Consider the following 25,319-nt stretch of genomic DNA (forward strand, 5'->3'; position numbering starts at 1 on the left):
TGGGGCCCACCACCCTTTCAACCAATGCCTCCCTTCAACTACCCACAGTGGCGAGCACCGAACCAACAGAGGAGATGGAGGAGATATTAGAAAGAATACCCATTTTTATCCTCTCGGGGGTCGAACTCACCGAAGAAGAAAAGTCCTTACTATCTAAAGGACTGTCATTTGTCCCAACGAATCAGACTGATTGGTTTAGACTTGATCAATAACTCTCTAACTTTTATAGAACTATCAGAAGAAAAGTCTTCTTTCATGATAAAGTCCCTTGGAACCAGAAGATTCTGGGTTGAGGAGAAAATCTGACTTCTTCCCCAACGACAACGAGATGCCCGCTTCCGTCCTGGCCTTTGAAAAATGTATAAAACAAGAAATACAAAAAACACAGCATGCCACTTCACACAAAATACACAACCTTTCACAGGGGGAACAAAAAGCATTAAAACTGCTGGCAGAAAACAGTTCCATTGTCATCAAAGCAGCTGATAAGGGAGGTGGAGTGGTGGTACAAAGCAAAGACCAATACAGGAACATGGTGCTACTACTGCTCAATGAAGAAGGGAATTATAGAAAGTTGCGCAAAGACCCAACTGTAGAAATAAAAATAAAAATCAAAGAGATCACAGAATTTGCATTGATGAACCACTGGATCTCAGAAAAAGAGGAAACTTTTCTAAACAATTCTGCGGAACGGATCCCCGCATTCTATGCACTTCCTAAACTCCATAAGAACCAGACCCTGCCACCAGGACGCCCCATAGTATCTGGTTGTGGCTCTAGACTTGAACCCATCGGAAAGTTCATAGATTTCTTTCTCAAATCGTTGAGTCAAAAGACTCTAACATACCTGCGAGACACCATGGCAACCATCAATAAATTTGAACTCCAGCCCTCTAAACCCTGCTGAAGACATTCTGGTTACTATGGACATAAAGAGCCTCTGCACCAGAATCCCTCAAGCCTCGGCTGTGGAATGCATTAGGGATCATCTCACACACCACATGAGAAAAATAAGGGTCCCCACCAACTTTATAATAGAACTGCTGGATTTAGCACTCACCAATAACTTTTTTCAATTTAGGGAGACCTTTTATTTGCAAATCCGCGGGACAGCTATGGGGGCAGCTTTTGCCCCTTGCATGGCTATCATCTTTATGGCAGAATACGAATACCAGTATGTTCTGAATGTACGCAACCCTTTCCTTGACAACATAGTACAGTGGCACCGTTGTATTGATGATGTCATCTTTATCTGGAAAGGAGAAAACAACACCCTCACAGATTTCTTCAATTGGATGAACAACTGTACGGAAGAAATTAAATTCACCATCAACAGCAGCAATATAAGTATTAACTTCCTTGATCTGACGATTAGACCCAAAAACAACCAATTGAAGTGTACCATGTTCAAAAAAGAGACAGATCGTAACACAGTTCTACATTACAAAAGCAATCATCCTCACAACTTGAGAAAGAATTTACCTTACGGGCAATTCTTACGTATCCGTAGAAACTGTACAGACATCTCAGAATTTAAGAAGAATGCGGCTGTCCTACAAGATAAATTGAAAACGAGAGGATACCCCAAAAAACTGCTCAGGGATTCCCAAAAAAGAGCCAGATTTACGCCTAGAGAAGTTCTTCTCTCACCCAATGTTCATAACACCCAACAAGACAACATCATGGCTTGTGTCACCATATTTGGACCCAGCACTACTAAACTTAAAGGGCTCATTAGAAAACTCTGGCCTATGATCCAGCTCAGCCTGCCACAAGAACCCTTACCAAGGATGGCGTTGAAAAGATCTAAGAACCTCAAGGACATGCTCACTCATGCTAGGATGAGCAAAAGTAACACTAGATCCACCTTATGGAACTTGAGAGAAATTAATGGGCACCACCCCTGTGGTAACTGTGCTGCTTGTAAACAAACCAAAAAAATGACTTCATTCAACATAGGAAGCAAAGAGTGGAAATTAAAGCATTTCTCCAACTGTAAATCAAGCAACGTGATCTACATTATTGAATGCCCGTGTGGGCTACGATATGTGGGACAAATATCAAGACCAGTACATAAACTAATTGGGGAGCACCGGTCAAGAATCCGGTGCAAAACCATTACAGCACCTCTGGTACCACACTTCCTCCAATTCCAGCACGGTCCAGACAACTTTATTTGGTGGGTGGCAGATAAAGTCCACAGTACCAGCAATATGACCACTTCACTTAACTACAAAGAGGCATGGTGGATGTACAAACTACAGCCCACATCTCTGGGTCTCAATGAGGCACAACCACAGATCCACTTCTAGGGGCCTCTGTATATTGCCCCTTTCTTACCGCAGTACCGAGGTGTAGATCTTTACACTTCTGGACATGCCATGAGTCCAGCCCTCGCTCCTCTTACACCATGAGTGAGCATTTTTAGCTCAGCCCCTGCATTCTCTATTTTTCTTCAGGTGGGGCTCCCATCCCCTCCCCACAGGCATACACTACGCATGCCTACATCAGAGCAATTTTACTGCCAAGCTTCATGCAGCCTTCAGCTCTTAGGGTTGCTTTCCACTCGCTTGACGCCTGGTTTTTGTTGTACACCGATACAGTGACACGCATGCATGGGTGCCCTTTTTGCTTTCAGGTTCCCCTCCTTTACGGTTGCATTTAACTATTAACAGATGCACAGCCGCAGTCAGCAGTACTTTCCACAATACCTGCACGGCACCATAGACTCAAAATATCGTCCTTTGTTTTACTCTGGTTGCCATGACTTCGCGCACTTCACGCATGCGCAAAGGGATAGTATTTCCATCCCTACGCATGCGCATTTACACACCCGGGACACAGCTCCATTCTGAGTATCCACCGATATCGGACACATCGTTGGTCTTAACGTTGCCGAACTACTAGGTAACTTCTGTCTGCTTACAGCCCTTAGCCACTCAGCTACCAGGGAAGACATCTTTCATTTTGTCTTATCTCTGCCTGCATTTTCATCCCCTCGCAGACATTTGCCTTGGCACTCACACGCGCGCATGGTTTGTTCCAGCTCGCACCCCAGCAAGATTCTTACCTTGCATTTAGAGGCCCGCACAGCAGAGGCACTCCGTTCAGATTAAGGTACCATTTTTTCTTATTTTTGGTGCCCTCTCTGCCGTGCCACATTCACCTTGGTATTTGCACCTTAGGGGGTTTTCTACTTACTCTAGCCCATGTCTTTGCTTGTTTCCAAAGCACCCTGCTGTGACTCTACCATCTCCATTTTTGAAGAGGCAAACACCTCAGTCTACACGTCCTTAGGGATTCACCTAGGACCCAGTCAGGCACAAGGTCAGTACTGGTCCAGCTTTATGAGAAAACTAGTTTTATCACTTGTGAGGTTGTGTGCTTTACATATTGACATTGTTTAGTACATGTCTTGTTAACCATAGCATTTGTTACACCTTTTCCTTTACACCACATTTAGTAACCCCAGTTCCCCTCCATTTTCCTTTACAGGGGAACCATTTTCCTTTCCTTGGCTCCATGAAGAAGGCTGTGACTCACTGAAAGCCGAAACGTCCTGGGACCCCCTTTTCAAACTCCCCCCCTTCAGGGGGGCCAGGTCCCCTCCAAATCTTAGTTTAGATTTATTTCAGTGACGTCGATCTACATTCTGGTCACCTTTCAGCCTGGCTAAGGTAGACCTTTCCAAGGTCTCCATTATTAGAGGAATAAGAGGTGTTGTGTTGTTTGCAACTTAGTTTAGGGCGACACTCTCCTCTCTTACTGTGTTGTATTTTTATGGGTAACAATGAGAAATTAAAAATGTACCAAAAACAATGCGATGCCCTTGTACAATTGTGACTCGCTCTCTCTGATTGTTACCATGCAGCATTTCCTTGCACTAATGTGTTTTAGGCATTGACCTATATTGACTACATTTATATTTTTTCTTTATTGTGGTTTTGTTATATGGGTTGAATCAGTGCACCCTTTTCATTTATAAGAAAAAGTGTTTTTCAAAAAAACGTTATAAAGGATGAGGACAGCTACATAATAAAAACTGTACCTCTTCGTACTCATTAGCTTACGCATGTGTATTATTTTTCTCCTGCATGTACACCTACCCTAAGAATGCTTGAATAACGCCACCATAGGGTAGCCACCATACCACGTCAATTTGCAATAAAAGTAGTTGCAATTAGCTTTGACTCCAACAGCCAAGTCACTCCCCCTTTGTATACAGTTATTCATAGCCCTTTTGTCCTGGGTCTGGTTAGGGCTCTCCCTCCTGTGTATATCATAAGTAAATGACTCCAAGGTTAGGTTTCTTCTACTTTCATTGCTTTTGGGCTTCTGAACCCCTTATCCTTTGTCATTCTCATTCTTTTAACCCATCAATTTACCACACTGCTCTACCAAATTTCGAATGATGTCCTGTCACTTCCAGGGTCCTTGACCCCTTTATTCTCAATTTCTTGTGTGAGTGCAAATCTGTGACACGCAAAGATATGAACAGCTTGGTGTACTGCCCTGGAAAGCATACAACTTTCTCTTGTTTGCTCATTCACCAATTAGGGTCTGAGGCCCTCTTCTTCTTGGTTTCTCATATGGGTGCGGGTCCCAGACTCACAATTTTCTGTTGTATCTGTTTGGCTCACTCTCCTGCCAACCATACAACCCTTCTCTTTTGACTGTTTCAAAGAGGTCTTCTCTCTCAGCTGCTCTTGGGGTCCTCAACCCTCTTACTCTTTGACTTTCAAAGAGTTGCAGGTCCCAGACCCACTTATCCAAAGTTCTCTCCTCATTCCCTTGCTTCCTCGGACCCCCAACACGTCTCGGGTAACCCACATACATGTTAACTTCTTCGTTGTAGGTTCTGGCATTCACCGAGCAGCTGCGTTTTTTCTCAAGACTCTAGTAATGTTCGGGTTGTAATAGATTTTGTTCTATTGGGGTAAATTCAGGATTTGCCAGTATTTTCTTACTGTAAAAATATTGGCAGCAATTTGGTGGTAAGTTAGTCTTGCATTTATATTGGGTTTGGTATCACACTATTTCAGTGACCATACCTTGTTAGCTTATATTGGTGGTAATTTTAGTGGTATCTTGTTTTGCAGTATTTATACCTGTGGTATAGCGGTGAGCATGTTTTTTTTATACTATAACCCCATCATAAAACAAACCTATGTGTACTTAAGCAAAACCCAATGATTTTATTCAGAGCGCCACCTACAGTTCGTGGCTGGTACTACTGGCTTATAAACATCCAGTAATCTATGTGCCATAAGACATCACTGGCTTATTTACATCCAGTAATCTATGTATCAGATCCTTTCCCATCAGGATGCAAGGAAAGAAACATTCATCATACCGCACACAAACCTTCTCTTGTTTGTTATTTTACTTGCATTGGTAAATTGGCAAATGCACTACTGCACTGATATGAACCTCCCTTTTATACATCACCTATGTAAAATAATTCACAGATGCATAAATGACACAAAATCCCATGTGTTTTCATAGACACTTATTATATTGAATCTCATTTACATGTCATCAAGTCTTACCATGGTTATTTACAGCACCATCTGGAATACAAAAGAAAACAGAACAGAACAAGCAGGTCTATTTAAAACATAGATTAATATTCCCACATTCTGAAAAGGACAGAAAATAAACAAGCTATGACTTCCTGACTTCCCTGCACTGTAATAAAACTCAGCCACTCATACGGCATTTCACATGGTCCTCACTTAGCACATATCTTACCAAGATTGGTATTTCTTTGAAGTTCCCAGCGCAACCTTGCTATATTCGCAAATGCAGGCGAAATGCTCCTGTAATCTTGTGTGGGGAGCACTAGTGAGATATCTCTCACAGCCAGCACTCTGACCCCTTGTAACTCCGTTAGTCGGTTCTAGGTCAAAGGATCGACAGTAAGAGGATCGACAGGTCAAAGGATCGACACCAAAGGGTCGACAGGTCAAAGGATCGAATTTATTTTTTTTTTACATTTTTTTTAAGGGGGGGTCCCCCCAACCTCCCTTTTTTGCTAAAAACCACTCTTTTCCCCCCAAAAAAACAAAATGTGAAGAAAAAAAAAATTCGATCCTTTGACCTGTCGACCCTTTGGTGTCGATCCTTTGACCTGTCGACTCTTTATATCCGATCCTTTGACTAGACACCCTGTCAGTCTTTTCAGCCAAGCCTGAACTAACTGCTCTCTGCATTTCTTGTTACCAAGAAAGCTCCTATCCTTCCCCTTTTGATGTGGCTTGTCTGCCTATAATGTCCCCCAATCAGGTTTACAAGAATGTGTTCTGTATCAACGCTCATTTTCAGAACAATGAGAGCTTTAGGCCTCCCTGTATTAATGTTTCATTCTGTTTCCTGCTGCCTGCCACAAGCAGAAGAAAATGCCAGTGTGCATTTAAAAATGAATTACAGCAGTGTCACCAAAACATGGATTTTAACTCATTTTGCATAGAAGACTGCATTTTAATGTTATATAAGTTAGAATTAGTATTTTAGTAGTGTTAAATAATGTTAGTCAGTTATGTATATTCTAATGTAGTTTCCATGCATGAAGCATCCAAAAAAAATGGTGCACTTCAATATTTGACCTGGCAGCACATTAAGCTTCTATGCGTGTTCTGAATATCTGCAGTTTCAAATTGGGGTTGGCTGTGTTGTAAATCCTGTGCTTTGCATACTACCAACAGTGTTATGTTATACTGGCAAAAAAAATAATATTATACAAATGGCAAAATACCACTACATGCTGGCAATAAAAAAAATATTATACAAATGGCAAAATACCACTACATGCTGGCAATAAAAATGCCATTACATTTTGGTAAAATGCTATAATGTCCTTACAGGGTGCAAGGCAGGGTCTGCAGCAGCTCTGCGGATATCTCACTTTCGCCGGGTGTGTGGCTCTCCTTATGGATGCTTCTTCTGGGCCTGGGTTGCCTAGAGATTTGTTTTGGTAATAGTGCAAGCGGCCCTTCTAGCATGAACCAGGTTTGCATTCTCCTTTCTCTCTCCACAGCTTCCAGTTCGGCTTTTGTCCAGTTGCCCAGTGCACAGCTCCCACAGCTCCTCCTTGGAGAATCGTTCTCCCTTTGAGTCCCAGCTGAGCTCTTTTTGAATTCCTGCACTGGTTTGCTGCTTTCATTTGGGCCAATGACATCCTGTGAAAAACTAGGCTGCTCTTGTTGAATCCTTAAAAGTGATCAGCGGACTCTCGCTCATCTTCTTCTTCACAGTATTTTTTTTAACACCCAATGCAAAGTACTTAGTTGGTATTTTAGTCTTGTCAAGTATATTAATACTGATACTGAAGCAGGAATATACAGGTTCTCCTGAGAATAGTCACCCCCAATTCCATAGAGGGCCTCCTTCTCCATGTGATCCTCCCTCACTGCACCACCCTCAGGGGGATTATTGTACTCGGGCATGCACCGCCCTGGCTCCATGGGAAAGGTCTCCCCCTAGGGGAGAAGGGACGACATCTTCAAATTTCACCCTGGGCAAGTTGCAAAGTGGCAGGCATGTGGGAACAATTTTCCTCTCAGGGAAAGTAGTACATTTATTTTGGGAATTGGCTCTGCTCTCTGGAAGAACAGTAAACATGTTGATGGAGTGACTATTCTGTGAGATAGCTTTAAACATTCTGAATATACATATCTCTGCATATTCAGGGTTCTATAAATCATGCTCAAGCAGACTGCTAGTTGATACCCAAGGTTATCATAACTGTTACTACTCTTGTTAGCTTCCAAGCCTGTGATCTGCTATCTGTGCCACAAACGCAACCCAATACCTCTGTTGCAGTAGAAATGGCCCAAAATGTTGCCCTCACAATTGCGATGGCCGAAATGCCTGATTTGTTTTTTAAACACCCCCTTTACACCACATATATATGTGGGTGTGCATGGGATATTATATCTATGTGGTGTAATGGGGGTTTAATGAAGAAAAAAAAAGTTGTCGCAATTGTGTGTGGTCGCAGTGATCACATAGATCCGTTGCAGTTATCTGTATCTGAATTGCACATGTTACCAAATCTTCATGCTCTGAGTTAGCGACTTTGCTACTGTCAAGATGTTTGGGTCGCAAAGGAGGTGGTTTGCCCTTTCTACATGACGGTTGTTGCTTATTCTTTTTTTAATTAATGTCACTTGTCCCACATGAGACACTTACGGTGTAAGAAGTTACCTGAAGATGTCTTCCTGTCACTAAAGCCTACGTTATTTGTCACTAGAAGTCTTGTTCCTCATCTCAGCTTGAAATGTGATACAGCATACTGCGTGATGAATATCTTTTTCAGTAGTGTGTTCATTTCAAGGGAGAACTGCATGACGATGCTGCTTGCGTTCTTCAATTGATCCTCAAAGCATATCTGCAAAGCATCTTCACACATTGCGAGCATGCCTTTCTCAGAATGTATTTGGCCTGCTTCTTCTGAGCTCGGCCCCGTCTCATCCTGCTAGAAAGTGGTCATTATTCTTTAAAGCAAGTGTCTAAGTCATTGTGACATTGTGAGCACTCTACACCAGTTAGGCAGCAGTTATCTTGACAGGTGTGCTGTGTCTGACTTGCCAGCTAAGTAATGTTCCCTAACTATGTCAGACTATGCCAAACAGGTCACTTCATGCAAGTCCACCAGTGTCTACTCCTCAAAGGACTACAGGCTTACACGGTTGGTGCTCTCCTCAAATGACTGTAGCACAGAAAAGGCATGGCCTCGGGAGGATAGCTCAGGGGCAACGTGCTCATCTTGGAAACAAGACGACGCTGAGCAAAACATTCCCGATCCCCTGGTCCGCACTTAGAAACCTCTGACTATTAAGCCATAATAAATAATCCATTATAATCATAATTATTAGCAGTTTCTACAAGCTTGGTGTGAAGGTGAAGAATTCCCAATCCAATGCTTTGCCATAACTGTTGGAGTACGAATTTACAACATGTTATTGCTCACTTAGGTGATCTTGCATGCAACATGTAGAATACCTTTGATATTATATTGATATTAATTTATTTGTATTTATTTCAAAGAACATTTACAGAACAAAACAAAAGAAATACATAAACTGCCACTATACCCAATAGATGCAGCAATTCAAATGTAAGTTAACATATTGATGAATTAATACAAATGAATCAAAGTTAACAATTAAGAGGTTAACCATTAGTAATTAATACGCCACACAGTTCAACAACAATTAACGGCACCAACCAGTTATATCATAGGAAAATGGTCTATTGGCATTTTAACAACACTCTATCTGTACTTATACTAAATAAAGCATTTCAAAATCACTATACATTCAATTATTTAAAACGTTAAAACAACTATGGACTACAATGAAAATCTACTATTAGTACATATATATAACTCATAACTCCATTGGGATTGATTCAATCATATAAACATTTATTTTTTATTTTGTTTATATAAGAGAAAGAGTGAGGGTGAGTGCATTGTCCTCTCTTCTCTCAATTAGCGTTAGATATGGCTTTTGTAATAACTCACCATAACCGATACAGAGCTATGTGCACACTTTCAGACTCTGTATTAAGACAAATGTTCCAAAAGGCGTCTTGCTTCATCAAATCATAACTAGTCACAAAACTTCCCATTATGGTCATATAAGCCGAGCCCAATAGTTTGCATTCTGTGAATAGGTATTTTGCAGTTTCGAGGAGTCCTGGGAGTTTACATATTCGACAAAGCCTATGCTGTACTGGGATCTTGAGTGAAGCACCTCGAAAAATGTGCAGTGGGAGTTGATTTGTCCGTAGTCTCAGTAAAAAATACTGGACAGCGCGGGACTAGGGCACAGTCTCAAGTATCTTTGGGTTTGCAAAAACCTATGAGTAACACTTGAGACATGCCTATAGGTACGCAATGTGGAAAGGTGCACATCATTATTTGTCAAATCCCATTTCTTCAGTTTACTTTTAAATAACTGTTAAGCTGGGGAAGTTAGTACCTCATTTAAAATGAGGTAACCATCCAATACCCTCGTACAACCTGACAATTAATCAATTAAATTCCTCTCCACCACACTTATAGCTTAATCTATCAGGAGAAACCAACAAAGCCAATAATTGGCACTCAGGTCAGGAGTTGATTTTTAAATGGAGCAATCCCTGTCTAATCATCGTTTCACCCTTAAGAGAAACCAACCCAGCCCCAGTCCCAGTCTAAGATACTCGACCAGAGTCGAGGGTCATCATTTTAGGATTTGCTCCAAAAATGTCCCTCAATTTTATCCAGCCAGTCGTAGTCGCCCATGGCCAAGGCGTCTAAGCCATATATGACCAGAGGGCGAAAACACTGTCGATAGAGGGTGATTATCCCTTCAATGTGAGTAGCCTGCCATTTGTTTTGTGAATCAGGTGGGTCAGGTGACGTGACTTTATCGTCTTGGCCTCTTTTATATGTGTATAGGGTCTACTTGCACTCATATCCACGCCCAGATATGGGCACGTCGCCACATAATCCAGTGTCCCCAAACTGGTGCCAAAACCTGGGCACTTAACCTTCTTCTGCGCGACCACCATTACCTTAGTTTTCTCCATATTAATAATCAATTCATTCGCAGTGGTGTATTTTACTAAAGTTTCAAGCGTGGCCCTCGCACTGCTATAAGTGTGGTTGAACATTACCAGGTCGTCGGCATATGGCAAATAAGGTATTGGGCAGTCACCGATTCTTGGAAAACAACCGACTCCTAGTATGAAGCGTGAAGAAAGATGGAACATATATATATATATATATATATTATACAAAAGGGGGGCCAGAGTACAACCCTGCTTTACCACCCTATAAATCTTGACCAGGGTAGACAGGCTGCCTTGGTCATGCAATCTCACTCGTGCTTGTGTGTTAAAATGCAGCCCCTTAAGAACATTTAAGAGCCACAAACGGCAACCCCAGTTTTCCATTTTTAACGATGCTCAAGTAGGTGACCTTACATGCAAAATGTAGAATACTATAGGGTACGCACTCCTGTTTTCTGCTGCTGGCGTGCCAATCCATGGCTCGCCTGCATTTTGCACAAGGCATTTTTGACACCACATTGTAATCTATAGGCTCGCAATGGAAGGATGTAGTCACTGCATCACCACCTCCTCCACTTTCTCACTGAGGGCTTTTCCCTTTTAGGTTTTTGTCAGATATCCTGAAGCACGGTTCCGTGTTGACCCGTCGTGAAGAATATATTTCTTCCTACCAATGTGATTCTCAGGAGTACGAAAGGACAGGCTGAGAAACTAATTGATCGGAAGATGGTGTAGAGTCGTTGGGATCGGTAGAGTTGAGCGGACCGCAAACTTCACGATAGATGGAGAATCCAGGTTCCTTTCAACGACTGCAGAATATTACACTGATTAACAATCAAATACACCCCTTTCTGGATAAACGTTTAACAAATAATTAACCGACTAACCTGCAGAAAACGGGTTTTAACCAGAAGTGTTTCATGCAAGAATGTCCTCAATACTGGGGAAATCTGGAGACCATAAGAAGAGAAAGTACAATCAGTACCAGATAGTGAGTTGTAGAGAATGGTAAGGAAAGTTAAGTTTCTTACCCTGGTTTCCCTGGAAGTGGTCGTCTCTGGCAAATCTCCTTCTCCTTTTCTGTACGAACTGTGTGATGGTATCTGCCCCCTGTCCGACGAACCAAATAATCCAATGGTGCAAGGAAGTCACTAGTCCAGCAACAACCTATTCCCGCCGGCACGAGGACGCCTAAAAGGTGCTCAGGAAGTCTCTAGTCCAGCACCTAGCCTATTCCCGCCGGCACGAGGACGCCTACAGCACCCTGGAGGAAAGGACAGGGAAGGAATAGGAGGGGAAGAGGAAGGAAGGAAAGAAAGAAGGTAAGAGGTCTCCCAACCTTCAAGGTCCGAAATCAACTTAACCAAACCACTAGGCAAGAATAACCAAAAAACAATCCGAGGTCAAAATACTAGAACAGGTAAGGGCAATCCGTGAGCATATCCAATAAACGTAATCCGAGATCAAAAAAAACCCAAAAATTTCCAAGCGAGAAGAGCCACTGTCAATATGGGATCAGAAGCAGCGAGAAGTGGGCGCCGGATCATTAAGTACCTGAACTACCGGCAACAAGATGGTCACGTGACCCAGTACGTTTTCTATCACGTGGAAGACGCCGCGCCCACTGACGTAACCTCCATGGTAACTTCCACGTGAGGCGTCGGGAACTACGTTCCCGACGAAAATGTCTACCGCGAGTAGAGCGTGGATAATGCAAGCCCGCCTCCTGTCTGATATTCGAACGCGACAGGCGCTTTTGGCTACGAGAAGACAAGAGAACCGAAGGGGTATCACAAGACCTGAAGCGTTTTCTGACAGTATCCTCCCCCAAAGGACCCCCATGCCCCCGTGAGGCCAGAAACTGGGACACCAACAACGGGGCATGCACATTCTGCTCTGGTTCCCATGCCCGATCTTCCGGACCGTAACCTTTCCAATCCACTAAGAAATACCTGGTACCACGAGAAACCTTAGAATCAAGAATGGAATTGACTTCATACTCCTCTACCCCTTGAACCAATATCGGAGATGGAGAAGCCACTACCCTGGTACTGTCCACACAAGGCTTAACCATGGACACATGAAAGACCGGATGTATCTTCCAAGAGCACGGCAAATCTAACTTGACTACCAATGGACTCAAGACATCCTTTACAACATAAGGACCGACAAAACGTGGCAACAAGCATCGTCGTCCTGGAATGCGTAAATTCTTTGTGGACAACCATACCCGCGAACCTGGAACGTAATTGGGTGCAGGACGGCGATTCCGATCAGCGTACTTCTTTGCCTGCTCTTGAGCTTGTTTCAGATGTTCCAGCACCCTATCACGGACCAGAGACAGATCCTTGATACAAGATTGAACTGCCGGGCAATCCGCAGGTAGTTTCCAATCAAGAGGTAGGGTGCGTGGGTGTTGCCCATATAAGGCATAAAATGGCGATGTTCCCGTAGATGAATGGCTGGAATTATTATAAGCGAATTCCGCTAATGGAAGAACGGCTAACCAGGATTCCTGATGTTGAAGGATGAGACACCTGAGATACTGCTCCATAGTAGCGTTCACCCGCTCTGTTTGACCATCCGTCTGGGGATGGAATGCTGTGGAACACCGTTCATCCACCCCTAATGAGAGCATAAGATGCCTCCAGAAACGTGACGTGAACTGGGACCCTCTGTCAGAAACCACAATCTCAGGTAACCCAAAAAACCTGAAGACATGTCGCAAGAACAGCTCCGCCAGCTTAGCAGCTGATGGCAAACCTTGGCAAGGAACAAATAGAGACATTTTAGAAAAGCTGTCAACCACCACCCATATAGTATCAAAACCGTCGATCAAAGGCAACTCCACCACAAAATCCATGGTAATCATCGCCCATGGTCTGGCCGGCACTGGTAATGGCTGTAGTAACCCCATAGGTTTCGCCGAATGGGATTTACATTGGGCACAAATGGCGCAGGTCGAGATATATTGCGAGACATCTCTTCGCATAGAGGGCCACCAACACCAGCGTTTGAGGAGTTCGAGGGTTTTCTGTGAACCAGGGTGCGCTGCGATAGCAGCGTCATGACATAAGGAAATAGCTGCACACCGGGTATCCTGATCAGGCATAAAGACACGACCCTGGACATAAGGAAGACCATGCAAAATATCCATGTTATATTCTGCCAATTCTGCGGGCTCTTTATCAACCCAGGTCTGGAGCGTTGACTTCAAAGTGGGTTGTAGAACACAACTACAAACCACTTGTGTTGGTGATAACAATGACCCATCCTGTGGACGTGAAACATCATTCCCCAAGCTTCTGGATAGAGCGTCAGCCTTGGAATTTAGAACACCTGGGCGATAAGTCAACGTAAAGTTGTACATAGAAAAGAATTCATGCTAGCGGGCATGTCTCGCAGTGGTGCACGTCAAGGACTGCAAGGCCAACAGGTTTCTGTGGTCAGTAAAGACCTGGACCGGTACTTCCGTACCAAGAAGATGATGTCGCCAGACCATAAATGCGTCCCTAACAGCCAACAATTCCCGTTCAGTTACGGTATAATTGCGCTCATAGGGCGTTAACTTGCGTGAATAATAGGCGACTGGATGTAATTCCCCGGTATCAGCGCATGTCTGGGACAGGATAGCTCCTACCGCAACATCCGAAGCATCAGCTTCGACGACGAAAGGACGTTTGACATTTGGATGCAGCAAAACAGGAGCTGTAGTGAATGCGGCCTTTAAAGACTCAAACGCTATTTGGGCGTTATCGTTCCAAAAATAAGGTTTCTTGTTACTGGTCAATTCGGTGAGGGGTGCAGCAATAGAAGAGAACTGTCTAATGAACCGCCTGTAAAAGTTAGAAAACCCCAGAAACGATTGCAACTCTTTCCTTGAAGTTGGTACAGGCCAGTTTAAGACCGCTTTTACCTTACTACTACTCATCTGCACTCCTTTGTTGGTGATGTCATATCCAAGGAACTCGACCTGATTTGCATGGAATACACATTTTTCTAACTTGACAAAAAGGTGATGCTCCCGCAAGCGTTGTAAGACTTCTGAAACATGACGTACATGATCTTCCATAGATGGAGAATAGATGAGTATATCATCTAGATAGACGATAACGAACCTGTCGATCATGTCACGCAGAACGTCGTTGATGAAATTCTGGAATGTGGCCGGGGCATTGCAAAGCCCGAATGGCATCACCAAATACTCGAATAGGCCATATCGGGTCTTGAAGGCGGTTTTCCATTCATCCCCTCGACGAATCTGGACCAAGTTGTAAGCACCCCTTAGATCCAATTTGGTGAAGAATTCTGAAGACCCTAACTGATCCAGTAAGACAGAAATCAGCGGAATCGGGTACTGATTTCGGATAGTACCTGCATTGAGCTCCCGATAATCAATACAAGGTCTTAAGTCACCCTCCTTCTTGGGTACAAAGAATAGCGGTGAAGCAAATGGAGAGTGAGAAGGCCGAATAAAACCTAACTCAAGGGCTTTATCCAAATATTCCTTAAGGACGACTTCTTCCTTTTGGGTAAGGGAATAAATACGTCCCGATGGTGTCTTAACATCTGGTTTGAGAACAATTGGGCAATCGTAGGGCCGATGAGGCAGCAGAATCTCCGCTTTCCCTTTGTCAAAAACATCCTTATAACTTGTGTATTCGACAGGCAATACGGTGTTAACAACTGCTCCAATGGTAACCACAGAGTTCAACAAAGCCCGACTAGGAGCTTCAGGTGCTTCATACATAGACTCTACTGAATTGCATGATCGAAGACATTGCTGAGAACTGAAAGCGATAGCCCCGGTCTCCCAGTTAATGACCGGATTATGAAGCTTGAGCCATAGTAAACCCAGGATTAGTTTATATTGCGGTGCCATAATGACGTCAAATGTGATGGTTTCCGAATGCTCAACACCAATGGTTAACAGTAACGGAATGGTATGTTCAGTAACAAGCCCAGAAAGAAGGGTTGATCCGTCAACGGCATTGACTACCTCAGGAACACTCTTTGACAATAAGGGAATACCCCATTTCCGAACATATTGGGCATCAATGTAGTTACCAGTTGCCCCAGAGTCAAGAACAGCTGCAGAACTCCAAGGCGTGACCTGGTCATAACTCAACATAACGTCAATATAGAAGGGTGTGGACAACAAGGAACCCTGCATGGAAGAGCTCGGCGTAGGGGTTCCTTCTACGACCGGGCCTTGGCGTTTCCCGACTTGCGGGGTCTCTTTGGGCATGCACTGAGTAGATGATTAGCGGAACCGCAATAAAAGCACAAATTGTCCCGTCTGCGATGTTCTCTTTCTTCCGATGTTAACGGGCCCCTTACTGCCCCGATTTGCATAGGTTCGTCACCGCCAGAAACAGGAATTGGGGAAACGGTAGTATTGACCGGAATTACTCTCTTCTCCCCTTTTCTTTCGGCGCGTCGGGCATCAATCTGAAGTACTAGGTCCAAGAAATCAGGAAAGGACGTAGGAACCACCGGAACCGTGGCTATAGTATCTTTCAATGAGTCCGACAATCCTTTATAAAATAGGGCTGCCTTTTTATCTTCCGGCCAACCAGTTTCAGCAACCAACTGATTAAACTTAGCCAAATATGACAACAAAGGAGTATCCCCCTGACGGAGATTTAACAATTCCAGATCAGTGGCTTGAGTCTTGTAGCGAGTATCAAACACCCTAGTCATAGCACTGATCAATGCATCGCAGTCGAACAATAGCGGACTGCCTTGTTCTAACAAAGGATTAGCCCAAACAGCGGCCATACCACCGAGGTTTGATAAGACAAAGGCAGCTTTTGTAGTCGCATCAGGAAACGAGGTAGGCCGACACAAGAAATGCAACCTGCATTGGTTAATGAAAGTCCGAAAGGATTTAGGATCCCCAGTAAACCTTTCTGGGGGAGCAAGCGGGAACTGAGCGGCCATGTACACATGCGTAGAATCAGATCTGACCGAAGGCCCTGCCTGACCTGAAGTGGAAGCGGAGGCCAAAGATGGTGATCCTGTAACCACTTCCCTGATACCAGCTTGCATTTCGTCAATGCGCCGGTGGGTGTCAGCCTGGGCCGCCGTCATATCGGCACGTAGGTCGGCCACCAACTGAACCAAAACGGCCAACGGGTCATTCGCGGCATCCATGATAACGCTTCTGATTCTGTCAGATATCCTGAAGCACAGTTCCGTGTTGACCCGTCGTGAAGAATATATTTCTTCCTACCAATGTGATTCTCAGGAGTACGAAAGGACAGGCTGAGAAACTAATTGATCGGAAGATGGTGTAGAGTCGTTGGGATCGGTAGAGTTGAGCGGACCGCAAACTTCACGATAGATGGAGAATCCAGGTTCCTTTCAACGACTGCAGAATATTACACTGATTAACAATCAAATACACCCCTTTCTGGATAAACGTTTAACAAATAATTAACCGACTAACCTGCAGAAAACGGGTTTTAACCAGAAGTGTTTCATGCAAGAATGTCCTCAATACTGGGGAAATCTGGAGACCATAAGAAGAGAAAGTACAATCAGTACCAGATAGTGAGTTGTAGAGAATGGTAAGGAAAGTTAAGTTTCTTACCCTGGTTTCCCTGGAAGTGGTCGTCTCTGGCAAATCTCCTTCTCCTTTTCTGTACGAACTGTGTGATGGTATCTGCCCCCTGTCCGACGAACCAAATAATCCAATGGTGCAAGGAAGTCACTAGTCCAGCAACAACCTATTCCCGCCGGCACGAGGACGCCTAAAAGGTGCTCAGGAAGTCTCTAGTCCAGCACCTAGCCTATTCCCGCCGGCACGAGGACGCCTACAGCACCCTGGAGGAAAGGACAGGGAAGGAATAGGAGGGGAAGAGGAAGGAAGGAAAGAAAGAAGGTAAGAGGTCTCCCAACCTTCAAGGTCCGAAATCAACTTAACCAAACCACTAGGCAAGAATAACCAAAAAACAATCCGAGGTCAAAATACTAGAACAGGTAAGGGCAATCCGTGAGCATATCCAATAAACGTAATCCGAGATAAAAAAAAAACCAAAAATTTCCAAGCGAGAAGAGCCACTGTCAATATGGGATCAGAAGCAGCGAGAAGTGGGCGCCGGATCATTAAGTACCTGAACTACCGGCAACAAGATGGTCACGTGACCCAGTACGTTTTCTATCACGTGGAAGACGCCGCGCCCACTGACGTAACCTCCATGGTAACTTCCACGTGAGGCGTCGGGAACGGTGGATAATGCAAGCCCGCCTCCTGTCTGATATTCGAACGCGACAGGCGCTTTTGGCTACGAGAAGACAAGAGAACCGAAGGGGTATCACAAGACCTGAAGCGTTTTCTGACAGTTTTGTCATCAAAACACTGCATGTACAAATATGCCTATTAGCAAGCAATATACCCCTTCCACACCTCTTGGTTCCTTTGGGATTCCTGTTGGCTTGTAGTAGAAAGCAAAGGGATCCATGTGCCTTGATGGCCATCCAGTTAGTGAAGTGGTCCAGAGTGAGCTTGGCTGGGTAAATCATGGAGTATGGTAGTTGAGAAGCTAGTGTTGTTTCTTTACATCCTCACTGCCTGGACCGATGCCATGAACTGTGATGAGTATGTCTTCTGTGTCCCAATAGATCAGAATACAGGCTATGCCCTGATATTTGTCCTGCCTGGTGGAGGTGGGAGGCCAGGCATCTGGTGCGATTTTGAAGGATACATTTCATGCTGCCTATTATAGTAGACTGCGGAATCCATGGGATTCATATTGTATTTCATCTAGACTGAGCTCTCAGGTTTTCAGCTGTGAAATTGACTCCTTACTGCTTCTTCTAGGTCTTTACTGAGGTACTGATTAGTTTACATCGAGTTTCTGTTGTTTCCAGACATTCCTCCACTGCATCGATTGTGTGCGTGACTTTTCTAGAGTAATTTTAATGAAGCTGACTTTGCAGAAAAATCCATCCATCTTTTGTGAGACTTCTTGAATTTCCGTTTTCATACTTATCAGCTTGTTTTAAGATCCTCCCCTCATTAGTGTCTTTATTCTCTTGATGCGCCGCTGTGGTCAAACTGGCTGGTCAGCTACCACTGTTGTTTTCCTAGCTTTTCTCAGGGTGGGGAAATCCAGCCTCTCCTCATTCTTATGTTTTTCGTCGTCTTAACCATGCTGTGGACTGCTCTAGTGTCACGTGAACCGCGGCATGACGCATGACATCATGACACGTGATGTCATGATGCAGACAAAGAAATAAAGAGGCCCGCTTTGTGCCTTTTTCCCCAAACCGAAGTGAGGCCTGTGAAGCACTAGCAGTGTGTATGCATACTTGCCAACCCTGCCGATTTAGGCAGTAGGCTACTGCCTTTTAAGCAGTTCTACCGCCTACAGATTTGGGTGACAGATCCTACTGTTTTTTACAGTGGCAGGTAATCTATGTGACTCTAAGGCAATTCATCTGTCTGTGCAGTGGGCGGTGAAGTGATACATTTCAGTGATGGACTCAGATCAATCCACTGACATGACAGCTACATAGCTCATCCCTGCACTCTGGCCGGGATAGACCTTAGGTGAACCACCAGTGAAGGCAAATGGCAGAGCGTACCACCACCATACAGCATCTGCCTATCGGATTGGGGAGGGTATCAGTCTCCATGTGGTTCAGTGTTCAACCTGCACTGCAGGAACAAATATGTACTGCCCGGGCTGCTGCTACAGACCAGCGGCAAACGTTGCCTACCAGCTCTGTGTGATTATTTTCTGTGAAGTTAGTTAGTAATTGAATTTGATATTAAGTTACCATTCACAATTATACATTTTAAACATTTGAGCATCTTTCCATGTTGTGCTGTTTGATGGGTTGTGCGAATGCTCCAGTGGTGCCAACAATGTATGTTTTGTAATTTTCCTGTGATGTCATTGTTATGCTAAGTATTATTTTTGAAACTGGACAAATCCTACATCTTTTTGGTCACAGAATGTTGGCAGGTATGTGTATGTCCTTCATTACGCGCTGAGCTACGCCACGTGACCAGACCACACGGCCCCACAACAACTTCGACAATGGCTCAATGATGGACGGAGTTGCCACATTCCCTGCATATATTTGTCTTCTCACGGTTTTAATCATGTGGAAAAGTGTGCACTTGACTTGTTTACGGGGCACTGGTATGCGTTACATCAGGTTGTGTGGGGCTTGTTATGAGGTACTGGGGTGGATGCTTATTCTTGTTGCTGAATGTGCGCACGCTATAGCAGCATTTCTTGTAGGTGTTTTGGTCATTTATAGGGTTTATCACGCTGAGGTAAGTATTTGACCAACCCGCTGTTCATAGCCTCGCCCTCTCTTAGTGCCTTCACTGGCATAAATATATGAAAACGGATCACCTTATTTAGGGTGGTTTTTTTGTTAAATGATGGGGGATATTTCCTGGAAACAGTTTTTCTTGAGAGTGGAGTTCAATTGTTGCCTCCATGGTAAGGTATCACTGTGGCTTTTGTCCACTAATAGGGGTGGGGGGGGTCATTCATTTGATTTTTGAAAATTTGATCATATCAGTATATGAATCACCAAGGGAATGCACCGCCTCTTAGATCTCACCCCACTTACTAGCCACTCTACCAGCCGCTAGAGAGATGGGAAGGTGGGAATGGTTTGTTGTTTTTCATTATCCTGGCAGAGTAATGTGAATTTTTGCAAGGGGTTTGTGTACCTTGGTACTTCTCCATCCTCTAATTCTGCACCATTAAATGTGCATGAGTCCTCTAGGCCCTAGCCCCTGGTTCCTCACTTTCCGCTCCTGTTCACTGCCTTCATTACCAACATTGAAACTCTTGTGACAACATTGAGGTTTTCTTGATTTCTGAACGATCCACTACTCAGGACTTCAGCTTCACTGCACACAACTTCCCCTTTTTGTCCACAGCCAATACAGAGGGGGGGAGTCACTTTGGTGGACCTCCCCTTTAGAGAATGGCACCACCTGAGGGATCTTTGCCTTTTCAGGCCAGGCTTTGCAGCTTCAGCCCTTTCACCGCTACCTCACTCCTTTTGTGCTCCACTCCTCTCCTGCCCCCAGCATCTGGAGCTGGGTTTAGCATTCCCTCTACATAGGATGTTGATGTATTCGTAGTGTGTTCAGATGGAGCGTTTAGGTTAGACTGCCATTTTGTGAGGAGTCAGACCCTTCTCACTTTCCTTATATTTTTTTACACATATGGCCCACCTCAATTTCCCTTTTCATCCTAAAAAGTCATTGGTGTTCTATGTCGCACCAGATGTTTTTCTATGCTCTTTTTCCCTTATCCTTTAGGAGAGAGTATGATCCAGATTTCATCCGATTTAACGTAAATCAGTTGTAGCCCTGGCTCGCGGATTGAAATTGCCCATTTATAAAGCTTGAAAAGGCATTCCAGTTCCCTGTTCCATTTCTTATCCAGATGACAGAGTTGGGCTACAAGGGAGTGATAGCTCCATGGGCTGAACTCCAGGGCTTCTCGTTAAGGACTTCTAGAGGGCAGCTTCAGCGACCAGACCCAATTTATATTTCCTTCACTATTGGCTTCAAGTGGGTAGTGTTTAATCCACTTACCTTAGAGATTGGTCTATTTTGTCTTCTGTTTTTTAATGAGTGTAGTTCCAGTCTTTTTTTAAATAAGATGTGTGTGTACAGCAAAGCTTTGTGTCACTTATTCTCTATCAGGGGATATTAAACAGAACTTCTTAGTGAGTTCAGCCACCTTTTACAACAAAAGGTAAGAAAAGGAGTGTTTTTCTTTAGAAAAACAAGATTTTGATTATCAAGGTCGATAAGGAAGAACAACAGAATTTGGTCAGAAATGCCATTTGCGGGTTGCGGGTTGCGGGTTGCGGATACACCTCACTAGAGTAAGGCCTGTGACACATAACACTAGAAAGTAAAATGATGGTATGTGAACTCATGTATAAACTGGCAGCTAACGTGACAAATTTCTTTATTTTTTTGTTGGAAATGATATGCTACATCTTTCAATAAACGCAAAAAAATGTCTGTATCCTTAATCTACGTCAAGCTATTTTTATCAAAGGTTGTACAATCGCACCCATATGTTGAGATACGGGTTCCAATAAGCTGCCAGTGGCAGTGATTATTGGTCGTCCTGGTGGTTTAAAAAAATATTTATGTATCTCAATGTGCAAAAGACAGGCCTTATCGATTGCTCTTTTGTAAGAAAGACTTTAGTTTTATGTGATATCCATTCTTTCTCTAATGCATCATCCAACGTTCTCTTGATTAATTCCCTCACTTTTTCAGTAGGACCACATTCTCTTATTGGGTGGCAATCGCCGCCCTATAAGTAAGGTGATACCTATGAGTCATAGGAAATCTGAAATCCTGTGAGACCAACCAACCAACCTGTGTCAGACCAACCGAAGAGTGATTGATGATAATGAGAGAGGGTTAGTGAATGAAAACACAATTGAAGGGAGTGGGGGGACCAAGAAAAGCAGAGGGGAGCACATGGTAAGTGCCTGTGAGGACAGGGAAGATATTTCAATTTGCTGATTTTTTTCTGCTTATTGGGGGAATACAGGAGTAATACTGTGGCAATAGGGCATGGAAAAAAATAAAGACCTGTATAGATCACAACAGCTAGACAGGGGGAAATGGGGCTTAGGAAGACATTATTGTTCTAACGTGAACAGTGGCCAAATGCCAGTGCAGAGATCACAAATGCTAGATGGGCAGTGGCGTCGCCAGGAATCAAATTTAGGAGGGGCACAGAGGGGGCCAAAGACAAAAGTAGGGGGGGCACAGACAAAAGTAGGGGAAGAACATGGTCACTGCTCATCTTAGGTAGGGTGGCACAAGGGGGAGCACAGGGTTTCACAGGGGGGGCCCTGGCCCCCCATACCCACCCCTAGCAACGCCACTGTAGGTAGGAGGCAATGGGTCTTTGGGAAGAACATATTTGTGTAATATGCATAGTGGCCAACGGCCGGGGCCACTGTCCACGGCCAAAGACCATGGCTTGTGGGCACCGAAGAAAAGTATTGGAGCAATATGTGCAGGGGATACGGCCAAAGGCTGTAGCTACTGGCCCTGGCCGAAGGCCATGGCTAGTGGTCGTCAAAGAAACCTATTGGTGCAACAAGTACAGTGGCCAAGGCTGAAGGCTATGTGCAGTGAAACCTATTGGGCCAAACATGTGCAGTGGCCCCCAGAGAAACCTATTGGTGCAACAAGTACAGTGGCCAAGGCCGAAGGCTATGGCGAGTGGTCCCCAAAGAAACCTATTTGTGCAACATGTACAGGGTCATGGCCGAAAGCAATGGCTTGTGGGCCCCAAAGAAACTATAGTATAACAAAATGCTTGAAAGTTAGTAAAAAACCTTGACTAAGAGAGATTTAAGGTGATCAGATTTAGCACAGAAAATCCTCTAAAATTCAGCACTCACATTTCAAGCAAGTCCACCTAAACTTTGTGCCCCCTGCTGCAGAGCGTATGACCACAATGATGAAATCACAGTCGACATCACTGGTGACACCTCTAATTACGTCATACATGATATCACTAATATCACTGGTGTTATTCACTACATTTTGAAATATGACACCTCTGCTTGTTACATACCATATATGTACATAATCGGGAAATAACCTGGATACCTCGCTGTTGGTTTGTTTTTCACAAATGGAATGAGTTGGATGTATGGAATAATGTCAGCATCTATGTGTCCACTGATTACCTACTGAGGACGCATAGACGCCGCCATTATTCCTAAATTAGGGCCCAAAGACGAGCCCAGCAGTCATTGACAAGACTCACCATCCAACTCATCCCAGGACCCCACAGGGGGCACTCACCTTTTGCAAATAGCTTTGATAAAGACCCACGGGTCGAAAGAAGTGTCGGCTGACCATACTGGGACCATGAGCTTCAAAAAATTGATGAATAAAATCTCTTTTTGCACTTACCACCAAATAATTAACGGTGTGGAAAATCCATTTGTGAAAATCAAACCAACAGCGAGGTATCCAGGATATTCCCCGATTATACTACAAAGGAGGTGTGGACTTCACCTCATAAAACACATCCTGTGACCTTGCACCAGGGAAAATCACAACAAGTAATAGAGCTTAGGAAGGAAGGTTCCATATCTAGGGCCCCAATACTGAATCCCTATATATGTACATATTTCATACTTACACAGTACATTGTAGACTGTCCTTGTTTTTTTAAATGTAATTTACGGCATACAATTGGAAGGACTTCATCAGGATCGGCAGCGCAGCGTCTCAGTGCACAGCCCAGCTTTTTTCCCTCTCTCAGTCGTGTGCTCGGGTCTGTACAGGCTGACCCAACAAAGAACTCCCACAGCTCCCACATTCTCTGAATCCTCCTCCCGCTAGTCCACCAGAAGGATTTGAATCTCCCGCGTTGGGGATCTGCTACACCTGCTTCCTCTGATGTCTGTGATCGGCTCCGCAGCAGGGCTTGACACATTTGATAGTCCGTTGTTCCTTTTTATACATTGTATCCAGTTCCTCCTATGCGGATTGCAAAAATCCTTCATCTCTCTCAACGAGTTAATCCTCATGCCTCCTCAGAAACCACCTCATACCAGTGTTAGCACAGTCAATGATCTTCATGTCTCCTGTGCTCTTCCTCGTCCTAGTACTTTTGACTTTATCTCCTATGGTACAATAATACATAGGTTTGTTCTCAATATAGTGGCTCTTAACATTATTGAGGGCTAGGGAATCCTTGTCCCAAGAGGGAGAGTCCCTCCCCATCAGTTCCTCCCGCATTAAGCCATCCCTAGGGGAATTATTGGGTAGCAGCCGCACCAGCTGGTGGCACTCTCAGGCTAAAGTTGGACCCATGCTCGTCCTCATTTTTTTAAAAACACCCCCTATCCTTGTTTTTTAACCTTAATTTGACCCCCCATTATTTCCAAATACAAGAAGCTGGTAACATCTGTTACACCATTCTTATGTTTGAAAATGCATACACCATTTCTTCTTTAAGATTCCTTTTTCTTTGTGATATACAGATTGGTCTTACTAAGAGGCCTACATGCTTCCTTTCCTTTGATTCTTTTTAATGAAAATTGTATTTTTTTGTGTGTGTGATATAGGTATGTAGGTTTGTCCTTCTACATGGAATCGGGATTACCCAGGTTTTGGAACCTCAGCCCCATGACGTCAATTTGGATAAACACATACAGCTTTGTTTTTCCTAAGAATGTCTTATATTTTGTATTGGTTTTGTCTCACTGAAAATTGTGTTCACCTTTGGTTTTCCATAGACTGGGCCTTACAGATGAATACAAAAATGCACAAATGGTTTAACTTTATTTTATTTAGTAAACTATTTTAAAGTGAGAATTCATGCAATAACATCTGCATACAGGGTATGATCATTTTGCCTGGCTGAGAAAGTGCTAGGAGCTAGCACAGAACTTTACATTTGGCACTATGAATAAATGTGACGTGAACTACATGCAAATGTTTCAGTTGAAGGTCACTTAAGAAAAAATAAGTATTGTCATTTTATAAATCAACCGAACAATATACGACACAAGATAATACATAGATTGGCACAGCTAACAATTACAACCCGACACAGGGTTCTAAATTGATGGGAGCTGAGAGCTATTTAGCTCCTGCTTGTAGCCTTCAAGAGCCTAGTTAGCTTGATACCAACAACTACCATGAGCTATTTTTGGCTCCCCAGGCGAGCTGATGCTGAACAAACACACCAATATGAATTTACCTCTGTGCATTT

The sequence above is a fragment of the Ambystoma mexicanum genome, chromosome 5q (assembly GCF_040938575.1).
Source record: "Ambystoma mexicanum isolate Mex_15411 chromosome 5q, UKY_AmexF1_1, whole genome shotgun sequence".
NCBI classification, from domain to species: Eukaryota; Metazoa; Chordata; class Amphibia; order Caudata; family Ambystomatidae; genus Ambystoma; species Ambystoma mexicanum.